We start from the raw sequence: 20,953 nt of genomic DNA, 5'->3' as shown, positions 1-20,953 counted from the left end.
CTAATCGAGCCATAGGAGTGAAGGTTTCTTCGTAATCGATACCTTCTTCTTGGTTGAAACCTTTGGCCACTAATCTAGCCTTGTTTCTAACCACGATACCATATTCATCTTGCTTGTTTCTAAAGACCTATTTAGTATCAATAACTAAATGGTTATTTAGTCTAGGAACAAGCTTCCATACCTCATTTCTCTCAAATTAATTTAACTCATCTTGCATTGCGATAATCCATGAATCATCTTTCATGGCTTCGTCAATATATTTAGGTTCAATTGGGAGAGAAAAGCGGCGTTGGCACAAAATTTTTTAAGAGAAAAACATGTTTGAATTGTTAGGATCGAGAGCACTAAGAGGGGGGGGGGTGAATTAGTGCAGCGGAAATCTTACAGCGATTAAAAACCAAAAGCTGCGTTCGTTCAATAAAAGCTATTATGATGCAAAAGCTAATTCTCAGTTTGTATCTAAGTGCAGTTTGCGTCTAAGCGCAGATTGCGTCTAAGCGCAGTTTGCGTCTAAACACAGTTTGCGTCTAAGCGCAGTTTGCGTCTAAGCACAGTTTGCGTCTAAACACAGTTTGCGTCTAAGCGCAGTTTTGCGTCTAAGCGTAGTTTACGTCTAAACTCAGATTTACGTCTAAACGCAGTTTTACGTCTAAACGCAGATTTACGTCTAAACGCAGATTTACGTCTAAACTTTGAAACTCGTTTGTATACTCGCAGAAGGCAGTATGCAGTTGAAATCAAGACGTAAACGTGAACTGAGAACTGATGATTGTGAGAGGAAAGCCGATTTACGTCTAAATGCAGTTTTACGTCTAAATGTTGAAACTCGTTCGTAAAATTGTAGAGGACAGTTTGCAGTTATCAATAGGATCAAAATGTAAGTGTAAACTGTAAAGAAACTCTTTCGTAAAAGCATGGAAGACAGTTCTGCAGAATCAAACGTAAACGTAAACTGTAATGTACGAAAATACAAATTTACGTCTGAATGCAGATTCGGAAGAACAGCACTTAGAACTTGTTCGTGAGAGCGCAGAGAGCAGTAGTAATGGAGGAGGTTTGCAGTAATGATAAAGTGCTCAAAAATAAACGCAAACCAGAGATTTAGAGTGGTTCGGTCAGCCTTGACCTACTCCACTTTTGGCTTCCTCCACCGACGAGGTTGCCGACGTCAACTAGGGGCCTTCCTTCAATAGGCGAAGGCCAAACTTCCCTTTTACAGTTTCTCTCCTTTTGACAGGCTCAGGAGACAACCTTTACAGACCTTTCTCTCCTCACTTTACAACTGAAAACTTGAAGAACAGAAGGAGGAGACTTAAAGGCTTTACAACACTTTTGAGCTCTTAGAATCACAGAAAAGATCAAGATTTCGGTGTAGGTCTGTATCTTTTCAGTGCTGAATGGGTGGGGTATTTATAGGCCCCAACCCAATTCAAATTTCGAGCTCAAAACGATCAAATCCCGGAATTCCGGGATCAGGCGGTTGCACCTCTTGACTGGAGAGGTGGCACCGCCTGGCAGAGCTCGAAGTCTGAGCTCAGGCAGTTGCACCTCTCGACTGGAGAGGTGGCACCGCCTGGCAGAGCTCGAAGACTGAGCTCGGACGGTTCCACCTTCTCTGTCAGGGGTGGTTGCACCTTCCTGCCAGAGCTCGAAGACCGAGCTCAGGCGGTGCATCTCCTGACCAGAGAAGTTTCTCTTCTCTGCCAGAGGTGATCGCCCCTTTCTACCAGAGGTGGTTGCACCTCTCTGCCAGAGGTGGTTGCACCTCTCTGCCAGAGCTCGAAGACTGAGCTTAGGCTGTGCATCTCCTGGCCAGAGAGGTCGTACTTCTCTTCCAGAGCTCGAAGACTGAGCTCGGTGATTGCATCACCAGGCAGAGCTCGAAACTTGAGCTCAGGCGGTGCTACCGCTTGACAGAGGAGGTTGCACCGCCCAGTCTCGCTTGGAGACTGAGCCCTGGGCGGTTGCACCGCCTGGCTGGAGCGGTTGCACCTCCCAGTCTCGCTGGGAGACTTAGCCTGGGCGGTTGCACCGCCTGGCTGGAGCGGTTGCACCGCCCAGTCTCGCTGGGAGACTTAGCCTGGGCGGTGGCACCTCCCTGCCTGGGCGGTTGCACCTCCCACAGCTTCTTGGGTTCGAATGGGTTGAACCATTCGACCCAACTTGAGTTCTTCAGGGGCCCAATTGCCCCAGGATTAAGCTAATGGGATCACCTCCCATTTCTAACTTAATCACCGTGCTAACTACGATTAAATCTAAGACAATTTCTGCAGCTTTGCTTCGGTACGTCAATTGCTTTTTCCGGTGAGTTTCCGGCGAACTTCCGTCGATCATCCGATGAACCCTCGGTGATGCTTCTGCGGACTTCTGGCAAACTCCTGGACTTTGCGACGATCCACTTGGCGAGTTCCGACGAGCTTCGCTTGGCAAGCTTCTGGACTTCTCGGATCTGTTCCCGCAGAACCTCCGACGACCGTCCGTACTTCCGTCGAACTCTCGAACTCCCAACGTGATCATGAACTTGACTCCGGCGCAACTCCTGCTGCTTGTCTATCTTTCATCGTAGTTAATCCTGCACACTTAAAACAAAACTTCGATCGAGACAATTAATCCTAAGCAATTAACCAAGTTGTCCGGCATGTCATTGGTCCCTCGACGCTTCGTCTGATTCTTCGGCGCATCGTCCTCTCCTGCGGCCTATTGCCCAATCGGCCAGTTGACTCCGCAACTCCGATATCCTTGGCACAATACCCGCTCTACTTGGCCCGATGCCCGAGTCCACGGCCCGAAGCCTTCTGTCGATACGTCGACCGATCCACCGGCCCGACGTCCAATCTTCTGACATGTTCCTCCGGCACAACATGATTTTCCTGCTTTAATTGTCTCATCCTGATCAAAGCATCCTGCGTCACTCAAAACGCAGATTAAATCATATATCAAGTAGTTTCATCATCAAAATACGAGATTCAACAATCTCCCCCTTTTTGATAATGACAACCACTTGATGACGGAGTTAAACTTAACTCCCGGAGTTTAAACAAACTCCCCCTATCAATATGCCATATTGATAGAACCTTGAATTCAACCTGAATTCAAGTCATTGCAATATTCATCATGAATACTTGCAACACGTCAACATGAACATATGCATAAACTTATGCATCACATGTCATGTCATCAACATACTTCTCCCCCTTTGTCATCAACAAAAAGGAGAAGTACCACAATCAAGTGTTTGTGATATTAGTTCAATTCATTGCATGAAAAACATAGTATCAAGTTTTATCATAATGCAATCTTTGGAGCTAGAAGATTTAGCAAGTATTTCATCATGCTTAGAACATTCATGCTATCAAGTTTTAGATATGCAAGTTTTATAGCATATAAGATAGCAAGTTCTACATCATGTAAGCTAGCAAATTAGAGATGTTCAAGAAGGCAACTCTTGCTTCTTGAAAATTTTGCTCACTTTGCTAGATGCGCAAGTTAGCATTTTTGCCTCTTTTGAGATAGCAACTTTTTGCTTCTCTTTAGACCAACAAGCTAGCAATTTTTACGATATACAAGTTTCACAATATATAAGCTAGCAAAAATTTCGAAAGCAAATACAAGATAGCTTTCTTGTGTAAGCTCATGATTCTTGCTTCCTATTGCAATGTGCAAATTGCAAGTTTTGCTTCAACTAAGATATTCAAGATAGTGATGTTCAAGAAGACAATTTTTCTTCTTGAAATGAGCAAGTTAGCAATCTTTACTACTTAAGATAGGCAAGCAAGCAGTCAAGTTTTTGCATCTTCTTGACTTGTACAAGCTAGCTATCTCCCCCTTTGTCATTGTAAAAAAGGAAGAGAGAATACAGTTTTGTACTTCTTTTTTCCTTTTACAACGATTTCAAAATCATGACAAAGGATGAATAATCAAGTTATGAATGTCAAGACAATTTTTCATCATGAATATTTTATCATTGCATGCATCATTATCATAAGTTGAAGTATTACATGCATGATATCATATCACCATTCATAATTACATTAATGTTTCAATATAGCAATTTCTTCTCAAAATGTGTAACTTGGCACTCATAGCATTTTAGATCATGATTTACATCATATGCAATACATCACATCATAATTAGAAAGCAAGTATTGCATGCATAATTGCACATCATAAATGTTTCATATCATGATGGTATCAATTTTGTCAAATTATATCCTACCATGCATGATCAAAACTTCTCCCCATTTTATCATTGAAAACAAGAAGAAAGTAGGGGGTAGAGCATAAAAGTATTAAATATTTTAATCATTTCAAGGCATCATAGATCAAGTTCTGATTCGTGATTCATCATAAAGCAAGTTAGTTTTCAATCATCACATAAGGCATTTAAGGAATTTTTGAAACATAGGAGAATGATTAATTTAAGCATACAATGTTTCAATCCAATTCAAGTCATGAATATCAATGCTTTCATATTGTGAGTATCAATTCATGAATACCACAGGATATTATTTGTGACTTCAATTTTGCAAGATCAAGATTATGATACAAATCAAATCATTAACTTGAAATTCATAATCAAGTCATTAAAATTAATTTCGAGATTCACAAAATATCATGAAATTATTAATCTCGATCAGATGGGAAAAGCATTTTCTTTTTAAGTGATTCTTTTAACGCATCATAAAAAAAAACTCATTCATAATTCAAGTGATTTACAAGATATCATAAATGAATTTATCACTTGTATTTCATCAAAATCGAGAACTCTAGAGATAGAAAATGATTGAAGCATTTAACATGATTGATGCATGATTCATATTTAAAGTGTATCTTATTTCGTAAATACGAATCAAGCATTTGTCAAATCTGAAATCATCCTCAAAATTACATTCAGTAAATTCATGTATGACAAGCATAGATTTATTGAAAAATCAATAAGATAGAGGATTACATTTCAAGTGTTCATCAATTGTAGCATTTCATCATGTGGTAAGATATCAATGCATAAAACTGTGAAGCAAGATTTTGTTTGATATCTTGATACAGGACATATAGCAATGATAGCAATCATATATTTCTTGGTGATGCAAGCATGGGATAATCATAGCATAGTGTTTATAGCATCAATTCATATATTTCTCCCCTTTTTTAAGTGTTTCATCTTAAGTGATCGATTTCATGTTAGCATGCCTTTTCATTTATGTCAAATGAAAACATGCATCAACGTTTAGGATCGTAAAATGAATTTCATCATAAAACCATCAATCACAAAAATCATCATGTATATCTCATGCATGAAATTGTCAATCGAAATATTTAATTTCATCATTATGCATTTCTTCAAATCAAACATGATCTTTAATCAAAATCGAGAAATAACAATAGAAATTAACGTAATGCACATTATTACTTCTTAACCATGATTTCATATTTTCAATCAAGATCATTTTATTTGTTTATCATAAAATATGCAATATTATCATTTTTGAAATTACTTGGTATGATCATAATAATTTTTTTTTTTTTAACATGTAATTTTTAAGAAAATTAATTCTAAACTAAAAGAGAAAGATACATCATGAAAGCATCAAGTAATTTCAAAATAAATTAGGGGGATTTCGATTACCTCATCATTGTAGGCTGTTAAGGCGTAGTTTGCCGCCTTGCTTTTGTTGACTTTCTCTTCTTCGGAGGAGCTCGATTCATCCCAGTTTTTGTTCTTCTTCTTGCGTTTAAAGCAAGTAGTTTGATTCTTTTTGCTTTTTAATTTTCGTTTCATTTGTAGTTTAAGTTCACCATCACTTGAGCTTATGCTCGAGTGGTCTTCAAATGTTCTATGTCCCAAATCCTTCCTGTTCTTTGGAAGGTGGTTCTCAAGTTCTTCACGTGCATTGCACGTCATTTCATATGTGATCAATGAACCAATTAGTTCTTCAAGTGGAAATTGGTTCAAGTTTTTCGATTCTTGAATAGCGGTTACTTTTGAATCCCAAGTTTTAGAAAGTGAGCGCAAAACTTTGTTAACGAGTTCAAAATCCGAAAAGCTTTTACCAAGTGAATTTAAACCATTGACGACATCCGTAAAACGGGTGTACATGTCAACAATGGTTTCGTTTGGTTTCATATGAAAAAGCTCGAAATCATACAGTAAAATATTAACTTTCGAGTCTTTGACTCTACTAGTTCCCTCATGCGTGATTTCAAGAGTGCGCCAAATATCGAAAGCCGTTTCGCACAAAGAAACCCGATTGAACTCATTTTTGTCCAAAGCGCAAAATAAGGCATTCATAGCCTTTGCGTTTAAAGACAAATACTTCTTCTCTAAATCCGACCATTCGTTCGTCGGTTTAGAGGGAAGTTGAAAACCATTTTCAACGATATTCCATAAATCCAGATTTAGAGAAATCAAGAAAACTCTCATTCGAGTTTTCCAGTAAGTGTAGTCCAATCCGTTAAAGAACGGTGGACGAAAGACCGAAAAGCCCTCTTGAAGAGCCATTTCTCTCGGGTGTAAATCCGAAATGAGAGATACCCCGCTCTGATACCAATTGTTAGGATCGAGAGCACTAAGAGGGGGGGGGGGTGAATTAGTGCAGCGGAAATCTTACAGCGATTAAAAACCAAAAGCTGCGTTCGTTTAATAAAAGCTATTATGATGCAAAAGCTAATTCTCAGTTTGTATCTAAGTGCAGTTTGCGTCTAAGCGCAGATTGCGTCTAAGCGCAGTTTGCGTCTAAACACAGTTTGCGTCTAAGCGCAGTTTGCGTCTAAGCGCAGTTTGCGTCTAAACACAGTTTGCGTCTAAGCGCAGTTTTGCGTCTAAGCGTAGTTTACGTCTAAACTCAGATTTACGTCTAAACGCAGTTTTACGTCTAAACGCAGATTTACGTCTAAACGCAGATTTACGTCTAAACTTTGAAACTCGTTTGTATACTCGCAGAAGGCAGTATGCAGTTGAAATCAAGACGTAAACGTGAACTGAGAACTGATGATTGTGAGAGGAAAGCCGATTTACGTCTAAATGCAGTTTTACGTCTAAATGTTGAAACTCGTTCGTAAAATTGTAGAGGACAGTTTGCAGTTATCAATAGGATCAAAATGTAAGTGTAAACTGCAAAGAAACTCTTTCGTAAAAGCACGGAAGACAGTTCTGCAGAATCAAACGTAAACGTAAACTGTAATGTACGAAAATACGAATTTACGTCTGAATGCAGATTCGGAAGAACAGCACTTAGAACTTGTTCGTGAGAGCGCAGAGAGCAGTAGTAATGGAGGAGGTTTGCAGTAATGATAAAGTGCTCAAAAATAAACGCAAACCAGAGATTTAGAGTGGTTCGGTCAGCCTTGACCTACTCCACTTTTGGCTTCCTCCACCGACGAGGTTGCCGACGTCAACTAGGGGCCTTCCTTCAATAGGCGAAGGCCAAACTTCCCTTTTACAGTTTCTCTCCTTTTGACAGGCTCAGGAGACAACCTTTACAGACCTTTCTCTCCTCACTTTACAACTGAAAACTTGAAGAACAGAAGGAGGAGACTTAAAGGCTTTACAACACTTTTGAGCTCTTAGAATCACAGAAAAGATCAAGATTTCGGTGTAGGTCTGTATCTTTTCAGTGCTGAATGGGTGGGGTATTTATAGGCCCCAACCCAATTCAAATTTCGAGCTCAAAACGATCAAATCCCGGAATTCCGGGATCAGGCGGTTGCACCTCTTGACTGGAGAGGTGGCACCGCCTGGCAGAGCTCGAAGTCTGAGCTCAGGCGGTTGCACCTCTCGACTGGAGAGGTGGCACCGCCTGGCAGAGCTCGAAGACTGAGCTCGGACGGTTCCACCTTCTCTGTCAGGGGTGGTTGCACCTTCCTGCCAGAGCTCGAAGACCGAGCTTAGGCGGTGCATCTCCTGACCAGAGAAGTTTCTCTTCTCTGCCAGAGGTGATCGCCCCTTTCTGCCAGAGGTGGTTGCACCTCTCTGCCAGAGGTGGTTGCACCTCTCTGCCAGAGCTCGAAGACTGAGCTTAGGCTGTGCATCTCCTGGCCAGAGAGGTCGTACTTCTCTTCCAGAGCTCGAAGACTGAGCTCGGTGATTGCATCACCAGGCAGAGCTCGAAACTTGAGCTCAGGCGGTGCTACCGCTTGACAGAGGAGGTTGCACCGCCCAGTCTCGCTTGGAGACTGAGCCCTGGGCGGTTGCACCGCCTGGCTGGAGCGGTTGCACCTCCCAGTCTCGCTGGGAGACTTAGCCTGGGCGGTTGCACCGCCTGGCTGGAGCGGTTGCACCGCCCAGTCTCGCTGGGAGACTTAGCCTGGGCGGTGGCACCTCCCTGCCTGGGCGGTTGCACCTCCCACAGCTTCTTGGGTTCGAATGGGTTGAACCATTCGACCCAACTTGAGTTCTTCAGGGGCCCAATTGCCCCAGGATTAAGCTAATGGGATCACCTCCCATTTCTAACTTAATCACCGTGCTAACTACGATTAAATCTAAGACAATTTCTGTAGCTTTGCTTCGGTACGTCAATTGCTTTTTCCGGCGAGTTTCCGGCGAACTTCCGTCGATCATCCGATGAACCCTCAGTGATGCTTCTGCGGACTTCCGGCAAACTCCTGGACTTTGCGACGATCCACTTGGCGAGTTCCGACGAGCTTCGCTTGGCAAGCTTCTGGACTTCTCGGATCTGTTCCCGCAGAACCTCCGACGACCGTCCGTACTTCCGTCGAACTCTCGAACTCCCAACGTGATCATGAACTTGACTCCGGCGCAACTCCTGCTGCTTGTCTATCTTTCATCGTAGTTAATCCTGCACACTTAAAACAAAACTTCGATCGAGACAATTAATCCTAAGCAATTAACCAAGTTGTCCGGCATGTCATTGGTCCCTCGACGCTTCGTCTGATTCTTCGGCGCATCGTCCTCTCCTGCGGCCTATTGCCCAATCGGCCAGTTGACTCCGCAACTCCGATATCCTTGGCACAATACCCGCTCTACTTGGCCCGATGCCCGAGTCCACGGCCCGAAGCCTTCTGTCGATACGTCGACCGATCCACCGGCCCGACGTCCAATCTTCTGACATGTTCCTCCGGCACAACATGATTTTCCTGCTTTAATTGTCTCATCCTGATCAAAGCATCCTGCGTCACTCAAAACGCAGATTAAATCATATATCAAGTAGTTTCATCATCAAAATACGAGATTCAACATGAACTCCCTTAGATATATCTCCTAGGATTAGCTCCATATGATGAGCATCTACATACTTTTAATCCTTGGGTAAGGATGTTTTGGAAGTGGATGCATCCAAGTTGCTAGTTGGAGAAGGAGTTTTATTTAAATTCAAAGAATCGAAATTAACATCATCATCAAAATCATTTTTTTTTTATTTCGGAAATCTCAGTGAAAACAACATGAATGGATTCTTCTATAATTAAAGTTCTTTTATTGAAGATACGAAAAGCTTTAGAAACCGAAGAATAACCAAGAAAAATTCCTTCATCGGATTTAGCATCAAATTTTCCTAAGGCTTCTTTTTCATTCAAGATAAAATACTTACACCCACAAACTTTAAAATATGAAACATTGGATATTTTATTGTTCCACAACTCATAGGGAGTTTTGGTGAGTAAGGGTCTTACTAGAACTCTATTCAAAATATAACATGTAATGTTTACGGCTTCGGCCCAAAAATATTTGGGTAGGCTATGTTCATTCAACACGGTTCTCGCCATTTCTTGTAAATTTCTATTTTTTCTTTCTAATACTCCATTTTGTTAAGGATTTCTTGGAGTAGAGAAGTTGTGGTTGTATCCATTAGATACACAAAATTCTTAAAAATTATGATTTTTAAATTCACCACCATGATCACTTCGAATTAATGAGATCATAAAACCCTTTTCATTTTGAACAAGTTTACAAAACTTGGTGAAATATCTGAAGCATTTATTTTTGTATTTCAAGAAATAAGTCCATGTGTATCTACTATAGTCATCTATAATAACAAAGACATATTTGCTACCTTCTATGCTTGATGTAGAGATTGCTCCGAATAAGTCCATATAAATCAATTGCAAGGGCCTAGAGGTGCTTATTTAATTCTTAGATTTGAAACTACCCTTAATTTATTTTTCTAATTGACAAGCATCACACACATTATCTTTGATGAACTTGATATGAGGAATTCCTCTTACAAGTTCTTTGGATGATATTTGAGTCATTAGTTTCATATTAGCATGACCCAATCTCCTATTTCAAAGCCAAGCATCCTCATTCAAAATCGAGAAACACAATTCATTACAAAGATCATGATATCAATGGTGTATACGCTATTTTGTTTTAATGCAATCATAGATATGCTTTTGTGTGGTTTTTCAATAATGCAAGCATTAGATTCGAATTTGACAATATATCCTTTATCACATAGTTGACTAATGCTTAAGAGATTATGTTTTAAACCATCAACTAATAAAATATTTTTAATAAAAAAGTTAGATTTATTACCTATGGTTCCTTTGCCAATGATTTTACCCTTATTGTTGTCTCCGAAGGTGACAAAGCCTTCGTCTATACTAGTGAGCTTAGAGAATTGAGATGGATCTCCGGTCATATACCTTGAGTATCCACTATCGAGGTACCATCTCTTGCTCCTAGCTTGTGATGGTGTATGTTTCTACAAGAAATGATGATTTTTAGGTACCCATTTACTTTTGGGTGCCTCAAAAACTGATCTAAATTGTTTATCATGTTACATAGAATTTATCTTGGTTCCTTTAGGAACCCAAATCAGTTAGTTCGGACTAACTTTCTTGAATAGACAATGATAAGTTCTATGTCAATATTTACAACAAAAGTTGCCTTTGCTTTGGTGCTGAACATGTAAGATAGAGCATTTAATGAAGGTGGTTGGATTTTGGTGAGGACTTCTCACAAATCCGATTCCACTTCTTTTAGGAACGTTACCCTTATTTGTAAGGATCATATTCAAAGACTTGCTACCAACCTCGAATTTCTTCAATGTGTCCTTAAGTAGCAAGTTCTCCTTTTGGAGAGTTTCTAGATTATGGCATTTTATACATAGAGCTAAACTATCATGATATTTAGTTTTTAATTTATCAAAATTACTAATAAGACTATCATGCTTCTTTTTTAATAATTTATAATTTCTATTAATTGTTTTGCATTCATCAAATTAGTCATAGAAAGCATTTAATAATTCATCAAATGATAAATCTGCATTAATTAAATTTGTTACCTCCTCTTCGATGGCCATTAGGGCGTAATGAGCAACTTGCTCGGTGTTAGACTCCTCTTCTTCGGACGTGCTTGAGTCATCTCACGTTGCTTTGAGCGCCTTCTTCTTTGGTGTTCTCTTCTTGGATTGGGGACAATCACTTTTGTAGTGTCTCAGCTTCTTGCATTCATAGCAAATAACTTATTCCTTTTTGGGTTCAAATTTATGTTTAGTGTCATTTTTAAATTTGTTTCTTTTAATAAATTTTTTAAACTTCCATGTTAGAAGTGCCAAGTCATCGTCATAGTTCTCATCACTTAAGTTTTTTCTCAAGTGGTCTTCTAAAGTTCTAAGTGGCATATCCTTCCTGTTCTTTGGAAGGATGTCTTCCTGTTCTTTGGAAGGATTTATTCTTGTTCTTCATGAGCTTTGCAAGTCATTTCGTAGGTCATTAATGACCCAATTAATTTTTCAAGAGGGAAGTTATTTAAATCTTTAGCCTCTTGAATAGCAGTGACTTTAGGGTCCTAACTCATCACTTAAGTTTTTTCTTACGTGGTCTTCTAAAGTTCTAAGTGACATATCCTTCCTATTCTTTGGAAGGATATCTTCTTGCTCTTCATGAGCTTTGCAAGTCATTTCGTAGGTCATTAATAACCCAATTAATTCTTCAAGAGGAAAGTTGTTTAAATCTTTAGCCTCTCGAATAGCAGTGACTTTAGGGTCCCAACTCTTTAGAAGGGATCTTAGAATCTTATTCACGAGCTCAAAATCCGAAAAACTTTTACCGATTCTTTTTAGACCATTGACGACATCCGTGAAATGGGTGTACATGTCGCTTATGGTCTCGCTCAGTTTCATTCGAAAAAGTTTAAAAGAATATATTAAAAGATTAATTTTTTACTCTTTCACTTTACTCGTACCTTCATAAGTCACTTCGAGTGTGTGCCAAATATCACATGCAATTTCACAAACCGAAACACGATTGAACTCATTTTTATCAAGCACACAAAATAAGACATTCATAGCCTTTGCATTAAGAGCGAAAGTCTTCTTCTCCAATTCATTCCAATCGATCATTGGAAGAGAAGACTTTGACAATCCATTTTTAACAAGATTCCAAAGTTCAAAATCCATAGAAAAAAGGAAGATCCTCATTCGGGTCTTCCAATAGGTGTAGTCCGTCCCATTGAACATGGGTGGTTATGTAATAGAGTGGCCCTCTTGGTTTCCAGCATATACCATCTCTCTAGGATTTTAATCCGATTGAGAGTTAACCTCACTCTAATACCAATTGTTAAGATTAAGAGCACTAAGAAGGGGGGGGGGGGAGGGGGGGGGGGTGAATTAGTGCAGCAAAAAACTTTCGACGATTAAAACTACGTTCGTACGATAAAAATGATTTCAATGCGAATGCTGATTCGAAAAGTTCTTCAACTCAAGATCTAGCGAAGTATGGTTGAAGTAAATCAATGGAGGCAGTTTGCAGTTAAGATAGAGTGTAAAATATAAATGCAAACCGAGATTTAGAGTGGTTCTGTCAATCTTGACCTACATCCACTTTTGGCTTCCTTCTCCAATGAGGTCACTGACGTCCACTAGAGGCCTTCCTTCAATAGGCGAAAGTCAACCACCCTTTTACAGCTTTACTCCTTTTGACGGGCTTAGGAGACAACTCTTACAGATTTTCACTCCTCTCTTTAATGATCAAAACTTAGATAAAAAGAAGGAGAAGAACTTTTGACCTTTACAACACTTTTGAGCTCTAAAATTCTCATAATAAAATCAAGATTATGGTGCTCTTTCATGAAAGAAAGGGCGGGGTTTATATAGGCCCCAACTGGTTTGAATTTGGAGCTCAAATGTGTCATCTCCTAGATTTTCGGAGTCCTGGCGGTACTACCGCTTGGAGACCAAGCTCAAGTAGTACCACTGCCTAACAGGGGCAGTACCACTGCCTGATATCGTTCGGAGACCGAGCTCAGGTGGTACCACCGCTTGATAGGGGCAGTACCACCGCTTGACAAGGGCGGTACCACCGCCCAGCATTCTTGGGAGACTGAGCTCCTAGGCGGTGCCACCATCAGCCAAGAAATCTGGGTCCGAATGGGCTGATCCATTCGACCCAATTTGGGTTTGTCAAGGGCCCAATTGCCTCGAGATTAAGTTAATGGGATCACCTCTCATTCCTAACTTAATCTACATGCTAACTATGATATTTAAGATATTAATACTGTAATTTGCTCTGGTGCGTCAATCGCTTCTTCTGGCGAACATCCAACGAACCCTCGATGATGCTCCGATTGGACTTCTGGCAAACTCCTGGACTTACGACGATCCACTTGGCGAGTTCTGACGAGCTTCTTTGGCAAGCTCCTGGACTTCTCGGATATGTTCCCACAGAACCTCTGATGACCGTTCGGACTTCCGTCGAACTCTCAGACCCCCAACGTGATCATGGTCTTGACTCCGGCGCAACTCCTACTACATGTTTTACTTTCATCATAGTTAATCCTGCACACTTATCTCAACATATGAATTAGATAACAAATGACAATTGACTTCATCATCAAAATCTGATATTCAACACCGAGAACCTTGAAAATTATCCGAAGGTACTTGACATGCTCTTTGGGCGTTTAACTGTAGACGACGATATCGTCCAAGTAAACGACCACAAACTTATCTAAATACTCTTTGAATAGCTAGTTCATGAGAGTGTAGAACGTGACCGGAGCATTGGTTAAGCCGAAAGGCATCACCAAGAACTCAAACGCTCCATACCTGGTCACACAAGTAGTCTTTGCTTCGTCGCCTTCAACAATGCGTACCTACCAATACCCCGACTGGAGGTTGAGTTTTGAGAAATACTTGGCTTTGCCCAATTGGTCGAACAAGTCCATGATAAGTAGGATGGGATACTTATTCTTCACCATCAATTTATTGAGGGCTCAGTAATCGATGCATAATCGGAGGCTCCCATCTTGTTTCTTCTAAAAGAGAACTAGAGCTCCAAATGGTGCTTTAGAGCTGCGGATGAGACCACCGCTTAGCAATTCACCTAACTACTTTCTGAGCTCTACCAACTCTAGAGGAGGCATATGGTAGGGTGGTCTCGCTGGAGGCTTCACTCCTAGCTCCAGCTCAATGTGGTGATCCACGCCTCTGCGTGGCGGTAGAGTCTTCAGCAACTTGGGTGACATAACATCTATGAACTCCTTCAGGACGTTCACTACCACAGTAGGTTCATGAATGGCCTTCTCGTCGAGTGGCTCTAGCTTCATAGCAGCCATAAATGTTAGTTCGCCTTTTTATACCCCTTTCTTCTATTGTAATGCCAATATATGTTAGGGTTCCCTAGCTCATTTTTGAAAGACAGGAACTACACAGGGGTCGTCACCTCCCATCATACATAGGGAGTTAGGAACGACATTGGCACCAACTTCGTCGTGTACATGAATTCCATTCCAAGAATCACTTGGAAGTCATCTAGTGGCACCACCATCATATTTGTGCTCTCACTCCATGTTTCGATCTTGATGGGAACTCCCTTTGCCAACCCAAAGATTCGCTTAGCCTCCGAGTTCATCGCCTTCATTCGGCTTAGGCTCTTCTCCAAGATCAGCCCAAGTCGCTTTACTTCTCGATCGACAATAGAGTTGTGGGTAGTGCCTGTGTCCACCATTATACGGGTTGTTTGGCCATTGAGCTTTATGTCTACGTACATCAGCTCACCACTTCCTGCTTTTTGTAGCCTTATCTTCATGTTCTCCCCTACTTGACCCCACATGGTGTTCAACAAATGCATTGCTCCCATCCGGGGTCCTTGCAACTTCTCACTATCGCTGTTGGATTTAGAACTACTCGAATTAAGAGCGACAACCTTGTCCTTGTTTGATCATGGGGGATAGATGGAAGATGTTAAAGAATTAAGTGCTTATTTTTGTGGGCACTCTCTCATCATGTGCGGCCCTCCGCACAAGAAGCATCCGTCAGGTTTTGGGGCCTTACCTTTTGGGCTTGACCCTTTAGGGGAACTCTTCTTCTTTTGTTCGCCCTCGAGCTCCTTCTCTCGAGAATATTTTGGAGGGCGATTGCCTGAAGATTGTTTCCTTTTTCTTGGGTCTTTAGAGAAAACAAAGTCAATGAGCCTTTCTGCAACAGCAATTACCCTGATCACATCAGCGACATTCCATCGATGTAGTTCTTGTTGAGCCCTGGCTTCAAACCATCGAGGAAGCTGAAAAGCTTATCTTTCTCAGACATGTCCTATATGTCTAGCAAATAGTATAGAAAATTACTTCACATAGTCTCGAATAGAAGTATTTTGGTGGAGTTGTCTCAACTTCCTTCTTACGACGAACTCTGTGTTCTCCTGTAGGAACTGAGTTCTCAACTCCCGCTTCAAGTCCTCCCATGTGTCAACTTGACACCGACCTTGTTGAATTTCCTCCCAACGGGTTCGCCACCAAAGTATTGCATCTCCATTCAGATACATAGTTGCTATAGAAACTTTGGTTTCTTTAGAATCAGGCCTCGTAGCTCGAAAGTATTGTTCCATGTCGAATAGGAAATTCTCGAGCTCTTTGGCATCTCGAGCACCTCCATAACAATGTAGCTCAAGTGCCCTTAAGTTTTGTGTCGGTGCAACGCGGGTGTTGCTTCCTCCCGCATTTAGTGCCCTCGTGAGCATGGTCACCCTGGAAGTGAGTTCTGCCACGACTTCCTACAGGTGTAGCATGGAGTCTTTGGTGTCATCTGATAATCAGTCGACTAGGGCCTCAACCTTGTCGATCCGGGACTCCGCTTCTTCTTGCGAGCTCTCTACCCCAACAAGCCTTCGTTGGCCATAGTATAGTTCCTCCAAACTCACTTCAAGAATATCCAAGCAGGTTTCCACTACTGTGAGACTCTCTTTATGACTCCTCTTCTCGGTTGGCACTCCAGATTGCGCCTCTTCTGCTCACAGAGAGTAACAAACTTCTCGCTCGTCATGTTCGCTATCATGCTCCACTTAAGTGACTCTAATGACATGAGAGCGAGTATGCAGTAGCCCACCTATGGCTGCTTGGGGTAAGGGTCCGGCTTGACCCATCTTGCTTGATTCGCCACGATGCTTTGCCATAGTAAAAATGTAAAGTTCCTTTGTTGCTTGCTCGAATTGCTTATCCACCCTGATACTACAATATCACGGACTTAGCTGGAATTACCTAAGTCTTGAGGCACCCTTATGGCAAAGACACAAACTTAGCTTATGTTGCCTAAGTCGCACCTCGCCCTTGTGATATGCATCTGCAAAGATCAGCCCACTTGCAACCTCTCATAGGTCTCGAAGGACCTATAAAAGAGAAAGTTGATTAGTTCGAAGAACGAGCAATGGACAAGTCCTAACGTCTCATGAAAAGGGGAAGCTTTATAAGCAATTCTGCTAGCACTTTGTGTGCACAAGAAAAAAGAGAGATAGGAGGAAAATAAGGACGTTAGAAGGTTGAACGAATAGTTGCAAGTTCACAAACAACTATTCACTAGGTGCCAGGCACGACAACAAGTTCTCGTCAAGGTAACATACGAACTTGCGAAAGATTGTTCAACACTCGACACTATTCCGAAGCCCCATCCCCCATGGTGCCACCCGGGTGGTTCCAAGGTGCTGAGATGGCTGACATTTCGCGTGCAGTAGCGGGCTGCAAAAAATAGCCCGTGGCACGCAAAAACTAAGTTGTTTTGGGCTATTTTGCTCGATTCAGTGAGCGGTTACACTATAGCGCTGCAACTTGTTCAAACTTATATTTTTATAAGCAAAAGGACATAAAACCAAGCCAAAACATGCTGCCACGCAACTATATATGTAAATACAAATGACGAACGGTTCGTTGAATAGAGTTGTTACGGGCGTGTGACGACCATTCGTGATAGCGGTGAGAAAGATGTGATTGCTGGCCGCGGAGCCTCGCTTAGGAATGTGGCTGCAACGGCGGTGGTCGATCGCTGGCCGGAAGCAGGTGCGAAGCCTCGCTCTTCTCACTGGTTTGATACCATAATTGAATGAAACGTAGAGAAAGATATAAAGGTAAAATGTACACTTCAATTAATATCATATGGTGTCTATTTATACATAGTGAAACTAATGATAGTTGTTCGATGGAGCAGCCAGATTTTCTCGTACAATTGAGGATATATCATATAGCAGTTGAGGAAATCTCATTGTTATCGGTATCTGACTTTTTTATCAGAGAAACTAATGGTGAATTTTTCTCAACTGAGCAGCTAGAGTTTCTCGTGCAATTGAGGATATCTCATATAGCAGTTAGAGGAAATCTCTTTGTTATCGGTATCTGACTTTTTATCAGAGAAACTAATGATAGTTGTTTGATTGCAGGTTGCAAATTTACCATGGATGCCAACTTCTTATTGATGGGGATATAAAGAGGAATAACCTTTGTATATGAACAAATACTAGAAGACCATAATACGCAGCGGAATAAAATGGAAACACAATCAAACAAAACACCAAGATATACGTGGAAATCCCCTTCAATGTGAAGGGTAAAATCCACGGGGCAAACTAGAGATAATCCACTATAAGAATAATAAATATACAAATCTCAATATCTTGCCCAAAACCCTAGCAACAACCACAAGAGAATAACTGGGATACAAGGATCACGTCACTGCCCACAATATCTAAAACCTCCCCAAGTAATCACAGCAAGAGTCTACTGTAGACTTGATCTAACCTGAGATGAGAACACTGCTAGATGATTGAGAACAGTCTCTCTGCGTTGTCCTTGTCTTCTTCCCTTTCTTTCTCTTCCTTTTCTGCCTTGTTCTCCTTCTTCTCTTTGGAATCCCGTGGCAGTCAAGATCTGCCTCGTTGCTACCTTTTTATAGCCTTTTTCTGCTTCTAAAACGTAGCCACCACACCCCCCTAATCTTAATTAGGGTTAGGTTAAGAGGGGGTGTGGGCTATGGGCTGCCCTAGCCCACATGGGCTGAATATGGGCTATCAACCCAACAACCTCCCCCTTCAGCTTATAAGGGAGGCTGTCCCATGACTCCTCAATGTGAAGCCATGCTGATCAACTGTCGGTATATCTCCTATCTTTCTTTTGGTAAGGTCTTCGTCAACATGTCTGCTCCGTTATCATTTGTATAAATTTTCTGAAGCTCAACATGTCCTGCAGGTAAATCAACATCATGCTCTACACTATTTTCCTGCACATCTCCCCCATCACCCTGATATACTGGAGGAATAACTGGGTCACAATCTGCTAATCCTTCTGCAGAAGTCTTGGCTGGTGCCTTCTTCTTCAAATCCTCAAAGGTTTAATCCTCAAAGAATACCACATCTCTACTCCTGAATACCTTCTGCTTTTTTGGATCCCAAAGCCTGTAACCAAACTGATCATATGAGTAACGAAGAAAAATACATTCTTTAGACTTACCATCCAGCTTGGACCTCTCATTATCTGGAATATGTGCAAATACACGACAACCAAACACTCTCAAATGCCTGTAGAAAACATTTTTCCCTGACCATACATGCTCTGCAACATCACCATCTAGGGCTGTACATGGTGATAAGTTGATCACATCAACTACAGTCCTCAAAGCCTCATCCCAAAACCTTTTAGGTAGCTTGGCCTGTGAAAGCATACATCTAATCTTTTCCATGATGGTGCGGTTCATCCTCTCTGCAATTGCATTGTGCTGAGGTGTACCAGGAACTGTCATCTCATGTTGGATCCCATGTGACCTGCAATAGTCATTAAACAATCCCGTATACTCACCACCATTATTTGATCTTATGCATTTCAATTTCCTTTCTGTCTCCCTTTCAACCCTAGCATGAAACTCTTTGAAGACATTAATAACCTGATCTTTGGTCTTCAAAGCATAAGCCCAAACTTTTCTGGAAAAATCATCTATAAAAGTGACAAAATAAAGTGCACCACTTATACCAAGAACATCAACAGATCTACCAAGAGTTTTTGTCCTCAAAGGACCACATACATCTGTATAAACACGGTCTAAGGCATGCATTTTTCTAGACAAAACAGCACTAGTAAATGAAACTCTATGTTGTTTACCAGCCAAACAATCAATACAAGGGTTCAGATGTATACCTCTGAGATCTGGTAATACCTCTCTCTTGGAAAGAGCTTGTAGCCCCTTCTCGCTCATGTGTCACAATCGCCTATACCACAACTCCATACTGAAGTCTTTCTCTGTAGCATTTAACTGCTCACCATAAGCTTTAGCCTGCAACCTATACAAAGTATGACATTTCTTTCCACTAGCTATAACAAGAGAACCCTTACTGAGCTTCCATTGCCCTCTGTGAAATCTGCTTTCATACTCTTCATCATCTAGTCTTCCAACTGAAATTAAATTTAGCCTCAAGTCAACCACATGCCTCACATCCTTAAGTACCAACTTGCAGCCAAGGTTGGTCTTTAAATGGATATCACCTATGCCAATGATGTCTGCTGTGCCATAGTTGCCCATCTTGACAACACCAAAGTTTCCAGACGTAGCAAAAAACTCTCTCCGAGGTGTAGCATGATAAGAAGCACCTGTGTCAATCACCCACTCAAGATCCTGACACACACAAGAAAAAATATCATCAGAAGGAGACAAAATCAAATAATCACCACCCTACACTATAGCTGTAGTATTATCCTTTGACTCTGTAGACTCCACTTCTTTTCCCTTCTTCTTGTTCTTCTTAGGTTGCTTACATTGGTTCTTGTAATGTCCTTTCTCACCACAGTTATAGCAAACAATATCTTTTCTTAATCTTGACTTGCTCCTACCCATACGTGAACTGCTTCTAGACTTTGACCTTCCTCTATTCTCTGAGATAAGTGCCTATGAATCATTCTGAGATGTTGTTGAACTCTTTCTTCTCAACTCCTCATTCAACAAACTACTTGTTACTTGACTCATAGTGACAATACCATCTGGCGCAGAATTACTAAGAGAAACCACCAGTGTCTCCCAACTTTTTGGTAATGAACTGAGAAGTAACAATGCCTGTAACTCATCATCAAGAGACATTTTCATAGAGGATAACTGGTTAGTAATACTCTGCATTTCATTCAAATGCTCAGCAAGAAGCACCCTCTCTATATTTTAGGTTCACAAGTTTTCTGATCAAAAAAGCTTTGTTGCCAGCTGTTTTTCTTTCATAGAGACTTTCCAATTTTTTCCAAAGAGAATATGTAGAAATTTCAGTAGAAACATGGTGAAAGACACTATCATCAAGCCATTGTCTAATAAACCCAATTGTTTTTCGATCTAACCTCTTCCACTCATCATTTGTCATAGTTGTAGGTTTTGCACTATCCCCTTGCAAAGGTCCATACAAATCTTTGCAATACAAGAGATCTTTCATTCTTGGTTTCTATATCATCCAATTATTTCCATTCAAACTAATCATGCGAGAAATATTACTAGCCTCCATGTTCAAATACAAAAATTAAATCACCAAAACCCCGCTCTGATACCAGTTGATGGGGATATAAAGAGGAATAACCTTTGTATATGAACAAATACTAGAAGACCATAATACGTAGCGGAATAAAATGGAAACACAATCAAACAGAACACCAAGATATACGTGGAAAACCCCTTCAATGTGAAGGGTAAAAACCACGGGGCAAACTAGAGATAATCCACTATGAGAATAATGAATATACAAATCTCAATATCTTGCCCAAAACCCTAGCAAC

This window comes from Musa acuminata, chromosome BXJ1-9 (assembly GCF_036884655.1).
Source record: "Musa acuminata AAA Group cultivar baxijiao chromosome BXJ1-9, Cavendish_Baxijiao_AAA, whole genome shotgun sequence".
Taxonomy (NCBI): Eukaryota; Viridiplantae; Streptophyta; class Magnoliopsida; order Zingiberales; family Musaceae; genus Musa; species Musa acuminata.
The sequence above is the reverse complement of the archived record's forward strand: the minus strand, read 5'-3'. Positions refer to the sequence as shown.